The 14472-nt window shown below is 33.9% G+C and overlaps 1 protein-coding gene across 1 annotated transcript in view; it reads right to left on the bottom strand.

Moving 5' to 3' along the window:
* Positions 1-8407, bottom strand: part of LOC113229289 — a 142311-nt gene extending 133904 nt beyond the window's left edge. Inside the window, exon 1 of the mRNA XM_026462840.1 lies at positions 8241-8407. The gene's annotated coding sequence lies outside the window, so the exon portion shown is untranslated. The remainder of the gene's footprint in view (positions 1-8240) is intronic.
* Between the last annotated feature and the right edge of the window lie 6065 nt (positions 8408-14472).

The raw sequence follows: 14472 nt of genomic DNA, 5'->3' as shown, positions 1-14472 counted from the left end.
AGAACAACTATACACAAAGATACAAAATTTTCACATAATAACACATGGACCACCCTTACGGTTTTTAGACAGGCGAGGGAAGCACTCCCAGCGCTCAACGCCAATCTATCTCGAATATTTATTAAACTCAAAAGGTTAGAGCTTCGCACTCTAACTGCCGCTCTAACGGGTCATGGTCCATACAATAAACACCTTTTCAATTTAGGTATCACAGACAGCCCTCTATGCAGAGCGAGCATGGAGGGGGAGGAAACGGCTTCGCACATCCTACTACAGTGGTCTGGCGTGGTCAACTACAGGACGAAGTACCTTGGGGTGCCGAGGTCGCTCCCCGAAATCTTTAGCAAACCGAGGAGGCTGCTGAGATTCCTGGAGGAGCTGGGGTGGCACGAGTAGGACCCTGCACCCACCACACGCAAAATAGGCGCCCTGATGTCGAGTTGCGGACACCAGCCCGTACAACCAAGTAAGTAAGGTAAGATATTTTAAGGCTAAGCGTTGGTGCCTGCCCTACACGCCGACAGTCATTCCATTGACCTAAATTGTGTTGTAATAAAAAGTACACCTGTTCCCACGTGAAAGACTTATTCTGTTCGCCACCTTTTGAACACAACTATAAAAACTCCATAGACTAAATGATTTATGAATAGAAATGATTAAGACGATATAGATCAAAGGATATAAATTTATTTCATTGGCTATGTCCATATTGAGAAAGTGTTAACGTAGTCAATACATTATGCAAAGGGATGTTTTTAAGATAGGCATAAATAAGCTTTGTCGAAACGCCTTTTACGAGTATTCCGTATACGTCGGAGGGTTTATTACCCTACTGTGGCAAAGGGAAGGAAATGCTTTTAAGTTGTCGCCATGAATCATTGAGTAACGTACTATTGGAATTTTAAAGGTCGTAAGGTGTAAAATGTCGTGTCTAATAAATTTAACAAAGGATTTCATATACCTAATGATTTCTTAGATTTTTGCATATGCTGCAGGAAATTTGAATAATTGCGTACAATACTTTTTGTACGAGTAAGTAAAATAAAATAATGAAACACTGCCTGCAATATTTAATGAATATTTTGTTGAAAATCCATGACAACAAACTGAAACGAAAGCCAAACAAACGCCACAAAACAAATACCAAAGAGATAGAATAGAAGCGTTCATGATTGGCCAAGTACCGCTTACATTTTAGCCAATCAGGAACAGTCATACGTTTAAGAAACTTTTTCAATTAGCAAACATACAACTTTAATTTTTTGAAACTCATTATATTTCTGTGGATTATAATATTTCTTTTCAGTTCAGTAGCGAGTACCATAGACAAAAAAAACTTTGGTTGGTAAAAAGAGACTCGCTATGATATGGTCGATGAAATTATAATTCACAGAATTAGGTAGGTACAGGAGAAGAAAAAGTACTTTAATTCCCAGTCAGTTCATTCATTAATGAAATCTGTGTAGAATAGTGTAGGTGCTGTTGCAGAGAGGTCTCTAAAATACTTTCTTGGCAGATGGCCGTAACTGCAAGTATATTTTTCGAATCCAGTTTTAAGTTATGTTTATTTAATTTATCATTCATGCCACGTTTCGAAAGCGAATTTTATAGAGATACCATTTCAATCACATAACTTTTGTAATATCATTTTTTTTCCATTTTCTGCCTAATAATATGGATTATACATAGATATTAATCAAGTAGCAGCAGTAGAGCTCCTTGTGAAAGAGTTCGTCCAGGGAACTACTGCCACTTTACCTATTTTTGCCGCCACACAGTAATGTGAGCATTACTACTTTCAATTTTTGAAAAGGTAAGGGTGCTGGTGAAATTACAGGCACATGAGACTTGTCAACTTATGTCTCGGGGTGGCGGGAGCAGTGGGACTACCCCTCAGATCTTTACGATTTAAAGCTCTGAGTGATACTGCAACTGTTATGTATCATAAAAAAGTATATGCCGCAGCTGGATTACACTACGACGACCTCTTCTTTGGCGGCGATCGTGGGCTCGATGTGGTTTACGTAGCCATTCTTCTGTGTAAAGATTTTCGCGTACTGCGGGCATGTGAGTACATCATTTTCAAATTTGTAACTGATTACCTCATGGTCGTTACGTTTTAAAATCAAACCGAATGTCATTAATTATCAAAGTCACACACTTTGGTGTTAACCAGCGCCCTCAACTCCGTTCGTTTTACAGCCTACTGCTCTCTATATTGCTTCATGTGACGTTTCAGCACATCTTATTAGATTTGTTTGTTTTGCTTGATGTGTGTATTATCATCACACGTAATCAGTAAATAAATAGTTAGATTTAAGTTAGCTTAACGATGTTTGTTTTATTGTAGTCCTTTTGTTCAAAATTATGTTCCGATCCGACAGAGAACAGAGGCGGAGACTGAAAAACAACACTATGCTGAGGCTTCTTTTTCATCACTCATAGCTTACAATTTATTAGTACCTAATATCGTGTGCTGTTATATGTAATATGTGTGGGTGTGTTTGATGAATAAAGTCCTATTTAATTTAATTTAATCTGCATTGTCTAAGACGACATATGACTAAGCCTTATATCATTTCAGGTTCTTTTAGGAACTAGAAATGTATGACGTAAAAATTTACCAGTCTGCCAACACAAAAAAACTATATTTTTACAGAAACTTAATAGATAGGTTCAATGACTTCTTTGATTGATAATATGAAAAGGTAGAGTTACTATTCCTTATCTTATTTTTGATAAAGTGAAAGATTAATTTAAGCATCAAATGTTATCTAAATTAGAAATCAAAGCTTTATCTAACTCACCTGGTTCGGTACCGGTAATTTTGCTCTTTAAATTTCGTAGTTTAATTAATATAACTAAATTTTGCATAATTTCGCAATGTCTCTGGCATTTTAGATTTTAAGTCTTAAAAATAGTAAAGCGTATCCAGTAATGTTCCTTAATTGCAGCATTGAATTAATTTGGAATCGCATTCATATTTATTTACGGTCAAGGCCTATTAAGTTAATAGGAATTAAGAGTTTAATAGTAATTATAGTAATGATTAGTTTTATATAAGAGGTAAAAGAGAGTGATGATTCTTCTAAGTACAAATGCAAACCAAAGTATTATTTAGTAAGATCTCAAATACCAATACTTAGTATTTAATGAAACAGTACCAGTTAGTGAATAAATGATTAGAACAAAATATACAGTGCTTTCATTTCTTGTAATTATTGTAGAATAATGGATAAAATGCACCAAAATTCAGTATATAAAGGTATTTTATACTTGACCACGTGAGTTTCGGTTTCGGTTTCGGTTTCGGCCGAAACTGAAGTCACGGCCGAACATTCGGTTTCGGTTTCGGTTTCGGTTTCGGCCGGAAAACCAGTTTCGGTCGGACTTTACTATTAACCAATGATATTATACAGTTTACAGGACATTAATAAACGAAAATACATCTATATAGCGTGTTATTGGACAAATCTATCGTCTATTGTTATCTCAAAATATAGAGTATGAATAAAATGATTATACACTTTCTTCACACAGCTGTAAATTTGATTTTATAATGGGCAATCATGACATCCTACACAATTGCCTCAGATAAAAGGCATATTTGAATACAATTTTACAGTTCTGATAAAACAATTTGTGAATCTAGAAGGTGATTGATTTTTGTACAGGCATGTACTAGAGAATAAATCGATAGGTATAACTAGTATTTTTAGTAAAATTATTGTTGTTAGTAGTTTCTTCTTCAATGAAATAAATACTTTAGTACAAAGGAAAAAAAATATTGTGAGAAATTTTGTCTCAACCTCAACCGTAGAAAAACTAATTAATTTAAATTAATGCAAAAAATAATATTTTCCCTGATGAAAACTCCCAAGCAAACATTCAACTGTACTGTTCGTACATCATATTTAGTTATATTTTTAATAATACTTTTAATTCGTAAATTTGATGTAATGAATAATGCATACATTTTAAAATATACATACATGTTAAAAATTAAAAATAAAGTACTTAAATTAACAATTTTGGTAATTATGGTTCAGGATATATATAATATGGTTTACATTATAGGGTCTACATTATAGAATAGAATAGAAACCAGTTATAACGACGCCACAACACAAAAATACACAGAAAGAAAGAATAAAAAAAAGGCAAAAATAACATAACAAATAAAATATCAAAGTGGATAACTGTAATTGGCCTATTCAAAAAATGTGACGTATGTTAAGGTTAGTATTGAATTAAGTATGGCTGTTGTTACCCCAAAATAAAATAGAATAAAATAAAAAAAACAAAAAAAAAATCGAACAAAATTTTAAATAGTCAAACATAATTTTTCACAATTAATAAATATCATGTGAGCGGCTGTGGCGTACGTAAAAGCATTATAATTAGGCATAACTGGTTGATGATCATTATCGTTTCAAACAACCGTGACTATGGCACCTATACGCGATATAGACCTAAAAAAATGTAGCATTTCCAACCTGTAGCAATGAAAAACCTAAGAACTCGATAATTCATTATTACTTGTAACTAATACTATAGAATACATTTCGGAAGTGCGATGGGATCGCACAGTCAAGAATTCAATCTAGGCAACAGAGTGTCTTTGAGAGATAAGTTTAAAGAATTAACATTCTTGCACTAGCGTCAAAGCACATTTATGAAAATGTCACTTACGTTAAGAAGTGTAGTAATTTTTTTACGAAAAATAGTTACAGACTTAACATTAATATAAGGAATAAAAATACACTAACTGCTCTTGACAGTCTTCTTCACAAATTCATAGGGGCAATACGTATTCCAGTTGATATTCAAAATTTGCCTTTACGAAGATTAAAACTATAGTGAAACAAAAACTTTATACTATAGGTTATTTATAAACAGCTCCTGCGTACTTGGATGAAAAAATCCGTGGTAGTGACCCGTTTAATTCCTGCAGGTATTCTCAATCTAAGATGTTTAAAATAAATATTGTAAAATAAACATATTTAAATGTATATTTTCAAAGAGAAATCCCTAGAGTTTCTTGCTCATTCTTCTCAAGGGAATCTGCCATACCAATGAGCGGTAGAGTTTAATCAATATGACGATTTTAAGTGTAATGCTTACCTATGAAATAAAGATTATTTTGAATTTTGAATCGGACGTTATTTCATATTCTTTTCATGACGGAATACGGTCTATACGCATATATAGTTTCCTCTTTAACGCGGAAAACAAAGGTCTAGAATTTTCTGCCTACGGACTTGTTCCCCGTAAATACAACAGGGTCCTTTTCAAAGTGAGCGTAGATAGGCGCCGTCTTCGCAATCATGTTCCACCATCAACTACATCGCCACTTGCCATCGGGCGAGATTGTGTTCAATTGCTGGCCCTATAAGTGTGACTAAAAACAGCCGTAACATATGAGACATGTGGCCGTTTGAGAATAGATACCTCTAGCTCGTGTAAAACTAAAGTAACAGTAATTACCAAATAACATGTTTTAGATTTAAACTTTATAATTCTGCTGTAACACATCGAGATATGGATCTAAATGCTTAGCAATTAGACCTGACATTGCTTGCCCCGTATTATCTAGTTCGCGGAAAGTGATGTTAAACCCCCGTGAAAGATACGAGTACATGTAAGTAACAATGCCAATTATAATTTTATTTACGGTTAACCTAGTTTTGTTAATTTTCGCTTTACGTTGTCTAGAGTGGAATTAATTTAGTCGAGTCATGGTCGGGAGCCATGAATTTCTCAGATGTTTTGTAGTGTTTTGGTTATTATGAGTATAATATATATAGTAAATTCTGTTATGTAGAAATAACCGTACTTATTGATACACCCTGCAGGTTGTCTCGATGTATGATGTTTGAAATAAATATTGTAAACGATAAATGTGTACAAATGTTTACATACAAAGAGCAACTCCTAGAATTTCTTGCCCATTCTTCTCAGGGGAAACTGCCTTACGAATGAGTGGTAGAGTTAATAAATATGACAATTTTGAAATAAAGATTACTTGAGTTTGCCTTTTACCCTATACTATTCGAGATCGCGTTAGTTTCTACTTATGCTTACGCTCATGGCATATATCGATAGAGTTTATTGTACCTATCGTTTTTTGACTAAGTATACGCGATGAATTATCTATATCATTTGATACATGAATCAAAGGAGTGAATAATAAATTTCAGTTCTAAACTTACTGGATTTTTACTCACATCACTACATTTAATGTTTAACCCTTGAATTTAATAAAATTATATATACAAGTTGAGTACGTATTTACATAATTGTAATGGCACATGTACTTATAAGACCATAGTATTAATATACCGAGTACATAACATTAATACTAAATGTCCAACGTGTAGTCACAGATAATAAAATAACCTAACCCAAGAGTGGAAACATAAGATAACATAAGATATAGCTCAAATATAAGATATTTATAGTGTTCATAAAATCTCAGAAAAGCGTTGAACTTTCCATAGATACTAATGTTAGCGATCGTAATAAAACTGCAACCTAATATATAATATATATGTAGATAGCCGTCTTTTGAATTTATACTTAAGTGGCTTTTACGATAGCTATGGGAAGGCACAAACTGATCTAATTCGAAGCCTAGGAACCATACAGAATTCGATCATATAAGCAGAAATGCGAATTATTTTTATTCAAAATAATTCTGCGTGGTTTGAATCCGAGTGATGTGACTTTTCTTATCTTAACTAGCTTTAGACGTCTGGTAAGGAATTTAAAAAAATCGAGAATCACACCTCTTGTGGTACGTATCAGAATATGTAGTAGAATATAAGAAATGACGAGGTTTTTGTTGTTAAGGTTAAACACGAATTAAACTAACTATATTGATTTTGAGTTTCCTAATTCTTTATTAACTTTTAAACCTATTGTCTCTATAGCAAATGCTCGCAAAATGAGCAACAATTGCCATTTATTGGTGATAACGAATCCCTGAACAGTTCGTATTGATTTTTATATTTCCTCTTTACAATAAACACAAGAGTAATGCGAATTTAAAGTGATGGAACAGTAATAATTAGCGTGAAAGTCACTCTACGGCCGTAAACTTTTGTTCATTAAAGTTTCATACGTTGCTTTGCTACTTTATGATCTGCGCCGTTCCATCACGGAATATAATACTGATATCGGAAATTTTTTATTCTATCCAATGTTATGACCGTGTTACTAGAGTTAGTAGTAAGAAAAAAAATTGAAAACAAGAAAATTAAAATATATTAACGGTTTTTATATGTATAACAATACCGCAAAAACGGTAAGGATGGATCGAATATTGGAAATTCATTTCAGAAATGAAGTTTTATTTACTAGTTGAACTTGAAGTGTCGTACTTTTGGAGCTGATTTTTAATTGCTTGAATGTAATTTGATTTTGAAAGTACTTAAATCTTTCGAGTTCAATACAAAAATAGAAACATGTCTATGTTATGGGAAATGAAACTATTTTTCCGGATTTGAAAAATGGTTTCATTTCCTATGTGTAACAATCGTGAAAACCTAAGAACTCGATATGATATGATATGAATCGATATTGATTATTTATAGGTAACAATTATTTATGAAAATAATAATGTAACGTTAATATAATTTTACTCTCGTCCACCTGAGGTAAATAGAATTTTGCTGTAGGGTTTCTAGAGAATAAATAACTTTTGCAATCATATCTATACCTTCGTATTCTCAACAATAACTTACTATATTACTTAAAAGTAAACTGATTAGCAAGTCACGGTAGCAATCGTCGGTCCACGTGTGGTACAACTAAACCGACAAAAGCTCTGAGAAACTGACAATTATCGCTCGTGCGCCCGCGTTGATATCTATTGTATGCAGTTTTTAACATGCCGTTGTAACTCTCAGTAACCACTATCTTATCTACTAATCTCGGATCTCTCTCATATAGCTCGAATACAAAGTAAAATACATTCATCTCCCGAGCAATCAATTAAGCAATGTAGAACAAGTTAATTGATTATTAAATCGCAAAACCGCGAATACAACAGTTCTTAAAAGATAAGTTTACTGTCGTATTGACATACATTTACAAAATCCGAGCGAAAAACTTAAAATTTACTCTGTTGTGAATTCTAGAAACGTGTATTTGAGTTTGTTAGCTGTTTAAAACTTTCTGATACCAAAACATAACCCAAATACCAAGCGTTAAAGTTGATAAAAAGTTATCGAACTTACCAGATGTTAAGCAATTGTAGGATCCGTTAATAATAATGAGTCCACACACACAATTTCGTGCAAATTTTAAATTGGAATAACAAAATAGGGTTGCGCTTTGCACGTGTCGATAGGTCGATAGTTGTCGGTGGAAGCGCGACGTGTGGTCGCAGCAGCGGTCCCGGGAGACTGGCGCGCCGCCGCGTCTGCAGGCACCTGCCGCCCGGCCCCCGCGGTAGTGACAGGTGGATACTGGCATCGATATCGATAAAACGGTATATTAGACGAAAGTGGAGCGAGATGAGTAGATCCTGACTTAGCGTCACAGGCACTGTTCTTGGGGTGGCTCTGCTAAAGTTCCACGTCCCTTCATATGTCAATATCTCTGCTGCTGCTGCACTTTTGAGGACAACTCTATATTAGTGATTAAATTAATTTAAAACCTTAATACTGATAATATTTTGTTACAATATATGTCATATTGGAAGTTATTTCTCAAATAAGAACTTGAATATGCTCAACCATATAAGAACAGAGTTTTAATTATGATAAAACTGAGAAACGAAAACTACTATATCGTCTAACATAATATAGAGTTCTTAAAACTGTTCTTGCTTCTTCTTATCTTAATCTTAATTTAAACTTAAATAACTTAAAGACTAAGTTTATTTATTTTATCCTCTGTCTACACCGATAGGTAACCTCGGTCATGCCAGTACAACCCCTGAAGTATTCGACCGTAATACGTGTTGCCGCAGTAAAATCAATTAACAGGGTTGCCTATCAACCGCAAGCGTCATCGAAACCTCGCGGCACTAACCGCTACGCAAGCTCAGCGTACCGACTGATCAAATTAATTACCGCCTCATCTTGCCGCGACGGAGCTCAGTCTCCATGAAAAAACCACAGCCGTCTCGCTCTAGAGTGCTGCGAAAAAATCTCGGACATTAGGGTGACCATGCCATGGGGCATTAAACTACTAACCCAACAAAGAAAGCTTTCAATCGTATTTCGAATTTGCGAATCTAGATACAATTACTAATCATTTAATACCCTTCACTTTATTTTCGAAGTATATATTAGTTACTCTATCGTAGTTCCTTCTATGATCCTTCTCAATACTGCTACCACATATTCCAGTAAAGATTTATTAGGTATCATTATCTTTTACTCACAGGTCCGTAGAATTTGCTTACCTCTTTTAAGAAACTGGTGATAGTTAATAAGTGAATGTGTAGAACGTAATTTAATATAGAAAATCGTTTTCTCTAAATAATATTTTGTTTTTGTACCAATTTAATTCAACAGGCAGCGTAATAGTCAAATCAAAATACACTGGTTTTGTCTAGTCCAGGAACTAGAATAGATGGAAAAGTTGATCTACCATAAACCAAAAAAACTATCACGATCTTGATTATTTAGTTACATTTGTACGTTATTTGTACGTATCTAAATACGTAATAATTAAATAAATTAAACCTTTTCTCTCATGAAACTGAAGACTTTTTTGATCATCTCCTACATAACAAAATAATTCGAAAATAGATCGAAAATCGGATAATCAAATATTCCAACTATAAGTTCGTTTCTCGAGACTGAGCTAAAATTCAGAATGAATGATTTTCTTGCTGAAGGGTATGCCATTATTGTAAGGGGCTAGTTGAAGTTATACTTCAGAGTCTAGTTAGTCTATTCATTGTATATTATTATACAGATATACAGATTGCATAAGAACGTTTATATAAGAAGCAATGCTAAAACAAAACATATCATACTTTATAATTAGTTTATAACTGCTTAGTCTTAATTCATGGTTACCTCACAAGATCGCCATCTGTCCCCCACCAGATGGTAAAAAAATGCTTAGAATCCGGCAGCAACGCGTGCCGAATGTGAAACGTGAACATTTCACCTGTTTGTATGAATGACCGCCAAAGCCGTTTAATGTGGAAGTAACTACACACTATTCTGACCCGCACTCATTGATAAATACACACGCACATACTTAATATCGAAGTTGTGACGATGCTGACCTAATTTGTCGTCATCCCACCTTCTTAAGATACTCTTTTCTGGTTTCTGGCCAATTATTTCGAAAATTTTGAATCGTTCTCGAATTGCCTTTTCCTTCACTATTCTTGCGTTTGTTCTATCCGTCGTCACTCACATCAAAACTCCTGAAACGAGAAGACGTGCCCGTCAATCACAAATCACCTTCCTTTCCTTATGGAATTTATATAGTCTAACTATAATAATAAACTGCCTCCGTGGCCGAACGCAGGACTACCACGCAAAGGCCCGGGTTTGATTCCCGGGCCTGGAGAAATATTTATATGGCTTACTTTTATTTCTCTCGTGAGTTTGGGTGTAATTTGTGGTTGTCTATGTATGTGTCCATGGCACCCGCGATACAGGGTTTCCCTAGTGCGAGGCTTTGAGTATGTACGCGTGCGCGTTCGTCTGAGTCATGGGACCTTTTTGGGACTTTCTTTGTCTCTTTCATCATATCTAAAAATAAATCTTGTCAACCGAGCCTTCCGCGTTCTCATTTCTCTAAGGTGTGTACCTTACTTAGAAGAGTTAATGGCATATAGACGGTGTTACTGAGATGTTACCCGACTATTTTTAATTCGTATAATACACTTTTTTATTCCATCTTTAAATTATATTGATGGTTGAAAGATTGAAAGGAGCTAAGCGACAAAGGTTGAAAATGAATTAAAAATTAATATAACTCGTTAATAAAGTCACATGGATCATACGTCAAAAGTGCTCATAACACATAAAAGTTATAAAAACAATATTAAAACTAAAAGCTACATGAAACAAATTATTTTTATTATGTGAAATTTTATAACTCCCCTATTTAAGAGTTGATACTACCTCAGCTAGAGTTCAAATCATTTCTCGTACTAATAGGGTTCATTTTACTTGGGTCGAGCAAGCGGCAGGTACATACACTGGCTTTATTTCAGACTTTATTTTTTTACAAGAGTTTTTTTCAATTGTTACGTATGTATATGGAAAAGAGTTTTCCATGTAACAAATAGAATTAGAGTTGTAATTTTTTTCTTAAAATCGCTCTCCTGTGATATTTTCCAAATGCACGTTACACGTTTTACCTTTCCAATGTCGAAACCACTTTTTCGCATTTAAATCGCGTATATTATTTGTTATTTTATTTCAAACAAACCTACGTTTCGTGTCCTTTATAGGTCCAATGATCACGGCTGACTAAGGTGGTAAAGTCATCATCTAACTAGATTATATGTAATATTAAAGCGAACCACCCTATTTTTCGCTAAAGCTACAAAAGTTATTAATTGAATACATTGTTTTGAAATTTTTCAAAGAACTTTTTACAAATTATTTTATTTAACAATTAGAATTTTTATTAAATTAAATGAACTAATAATTAATAGCAATTAGAATAAATTAAAACATAAAAAATAGTACGGCAATTTTGTCTGCTTGGGATTTTTCATCAGAGGAAGTACTGGATCTCAAACTGGTGGTTCGGAGATTCGGAGAGGGGTAACTTCAATGTACTCGAACGAATATTAAGAAGCATACAATACGAAAACAATGAAATGAAGCACTATTAGTTATCATTGGAAATACTTCTTTTGAAATCCCCGAGTCGGGATAAATAAGCAGATAAATAGCAATAAAGCTCAATTTTTACTATTCTTTTCGATTTCTGTAGGTGATGATTAAATAATCACCACCTTTACGAGAAAAATCTTAAGTTTCATAGATTGTTTACGCCTTGAACGTAAGTAAATATAAGGTTTTCGGCGTTGCTATTTATGAAAACGAATGTAACAAACCGATAGCGCGTTTCAACTCGATCCTAACGCCATCTGTTGGATTTTTTTTGTACTATAATCATAAATATAGAGTTTTATTTTTAAAACCGAATTTTTGTTGTTAAATATAAAGCATTAAAAAAGCAATGGCATTGCTTGAGAGTTTGACGGTTTAAATCCCTGCGATGGCATTATTATACCTATGATTTTAAATTGTACGTTATTTTATGTTTCTTGGTATCTCTTTTCAACCGTGAAGGAAAACGTCGTGAAGAAACGATTATATTAAGTACTAAAATATGAAAATGACGTTGTAAGAGTATAGTAGTGCCCCGGAGTCAATTCCGTTACTCTGGTACTCTAGTACAGGGAATTTTCTCATTTTAGATTAGTTATTTGGCATAGCAATATTATTATTATTATATCACGTTCCAAAATTGTTATATTCCTCAAAAGTTAGTCCTCCTCAGACCGGAACCGCTTTAAATAGATGTGGTTTGTTTGCTTAATGTGGTGTTAATATTAATAAATTTATGTGGAATTGGCCTGTACTAAACCGCATTCAACTAATGGTGAATTGACATGTTTATATTGTATATTTACGAATCAATGCCCATCATGAGAACATGAGTTAATGCGGTACCAACCTACAGAAATTATCACAATCGTATTGAATGAAGATTTTTTCTTTCGTTCAATTTATAACTTCGATATAAATAACATTACCGACTCTATAGAAATTAATTACAAACCAGAAGTAGAGTTGCTTGTACTCCAGAACATGTTTTACTAGATAACTTAAATTGCTTCTCTACAGGGTTCCTTCAATGAAAATATTGACTTGTAATCACGCATAGTTTATGTCCATTTGATTTCCGATATAGCAATAAAGCTAATATATATTTCAGTCGATTCTTTATCACCATCGCGGCATGCCATTATAAGTAATAACACAACGTGTCTGTGTTAGTTTTTATGATATCAAGTGACGGGACGAACGAGTTGTGGATCAAGCGACACACCTGTCTGTAACTGTTGCAGTGCCATTCAGAGCTTTAAATCGCAAAAATCTGAGGAGCACTGTCACTACGCCTATCACGCTGAGACATAAGTAGACAAGTCCTATGTGCCTAGAATTTCACCAGCAGCCTCGCACTTCAAAACTGGAATCCAGTAATGCTCACATTACTGCTTGGCGACAGACATAAGTAACGTGGCAGTACTTCTCTGGACGAACCCTTTCACAAAGAGCTCTAGTGCAAGTAAAAAGAGTTAGAGTAACGCTTTTATATAGAAAAATAAGTCAATAAATTGTTCTAACACGTCAAATACTACTTTTGAGGAATTAATTAATATTTTTTTACGTTTTCTATTATACATCTTCCTCTCTTTCGTCTTTTATTATTTCCTCACTCACTTGAGAAAAACACTATACATGCCTCGCCGGGTACGGGGATAGCTTGACTCGTAATACAAGGCCTCGCTGGCGCTCATCCCTGTAACTCATACTCGTCCGGCAATCCCTTACTTCAAAGCCTCTTCAATAATGCACTATTAAGTGTAAGTATATACAAATCCAACTTTACCAGCAACAATACCAAATGTATTTGATATTAAAATGTCTTAAAGTAAACTAACATATTTATTTATTTTTACATAACTCTATGCGCTTACAGTTTCCCAAAACGTACACAGATTAGAGATACCAAAAAAGAGTTGAAAACAGTTAAGTTATCATAATGTTATTCTAACCGAAACAACCTTTCTTACCGAATTATGAGAAAAGTGGTAGAAATAAAAAAAAGTAGCGTGTAGGTATATCCTGGCCAAGGATCGCTAGAGAAGAACGAGATGGAAATAATTGGTTGCCTTTGCCAAATGGGGTGAAAGAATACAGCAGATAAATAATGAAATTAATTTGTCTATTTGCGGCATTTAGTGATTGTACCTATAATTTGAAATTCAAAATCATAATTAAGAACAATTCACTTTTAAATGTAAAGGTTTTGTCTGAATTATAATAATAAAAAAGATATTCAGAAACATCGTCGTCGTTAAGTCATTGCTATTTAGAATCCAAAATCAATTATTATGTTGTTTATAGAAAGTAAAGTTATTCTTTATCATCATCATCACCCTATCGCAAACCACTGCTGGGCATATGCCAACGTTGTACTTATATCACCAGTAGGTATTATAGTTAATTAAACCAAGTATAATTGTTATTAATATAATTATTGTGGTAATTTTCCCGCGAAAAAATGTCAGATAATTAAATGATTGAAGAAAAATTGAAATCTAAGAACTGGCAATATGGTTGGATAATTAGGCGGAAAATGTTACTATTTCTCTTTGTGGCCGCTGGGGGCGCTGTACAATTTGCCACATAATCTGTGAAGGAATTTAGTAGCAGTCGACGCTAGCTACTACTTTACTATGAACTC

This window comes from Hyposmocoma kahamanoa, unplaced genomic scaffold (assembly GCF_003589595.1).
Source record: "Hyposmocoma kahamanoa isolate Upper Pololo Valley unplaced genomic scaffold, ASM358959v1 296, whole genome shotgun sequence".
NCBI lineage: Eukaryota > Metazoa > Arthropoda > Insecta > Lepidoptera > Cosmopterigidae > Hyposmocoma > Hyposmocoma kahamanoa.
The sequence above is the reverse complement of the archived record's forward strand: the minus strand, read 5'-3'. Positions and strand labels throughout refer to the sequence as shown.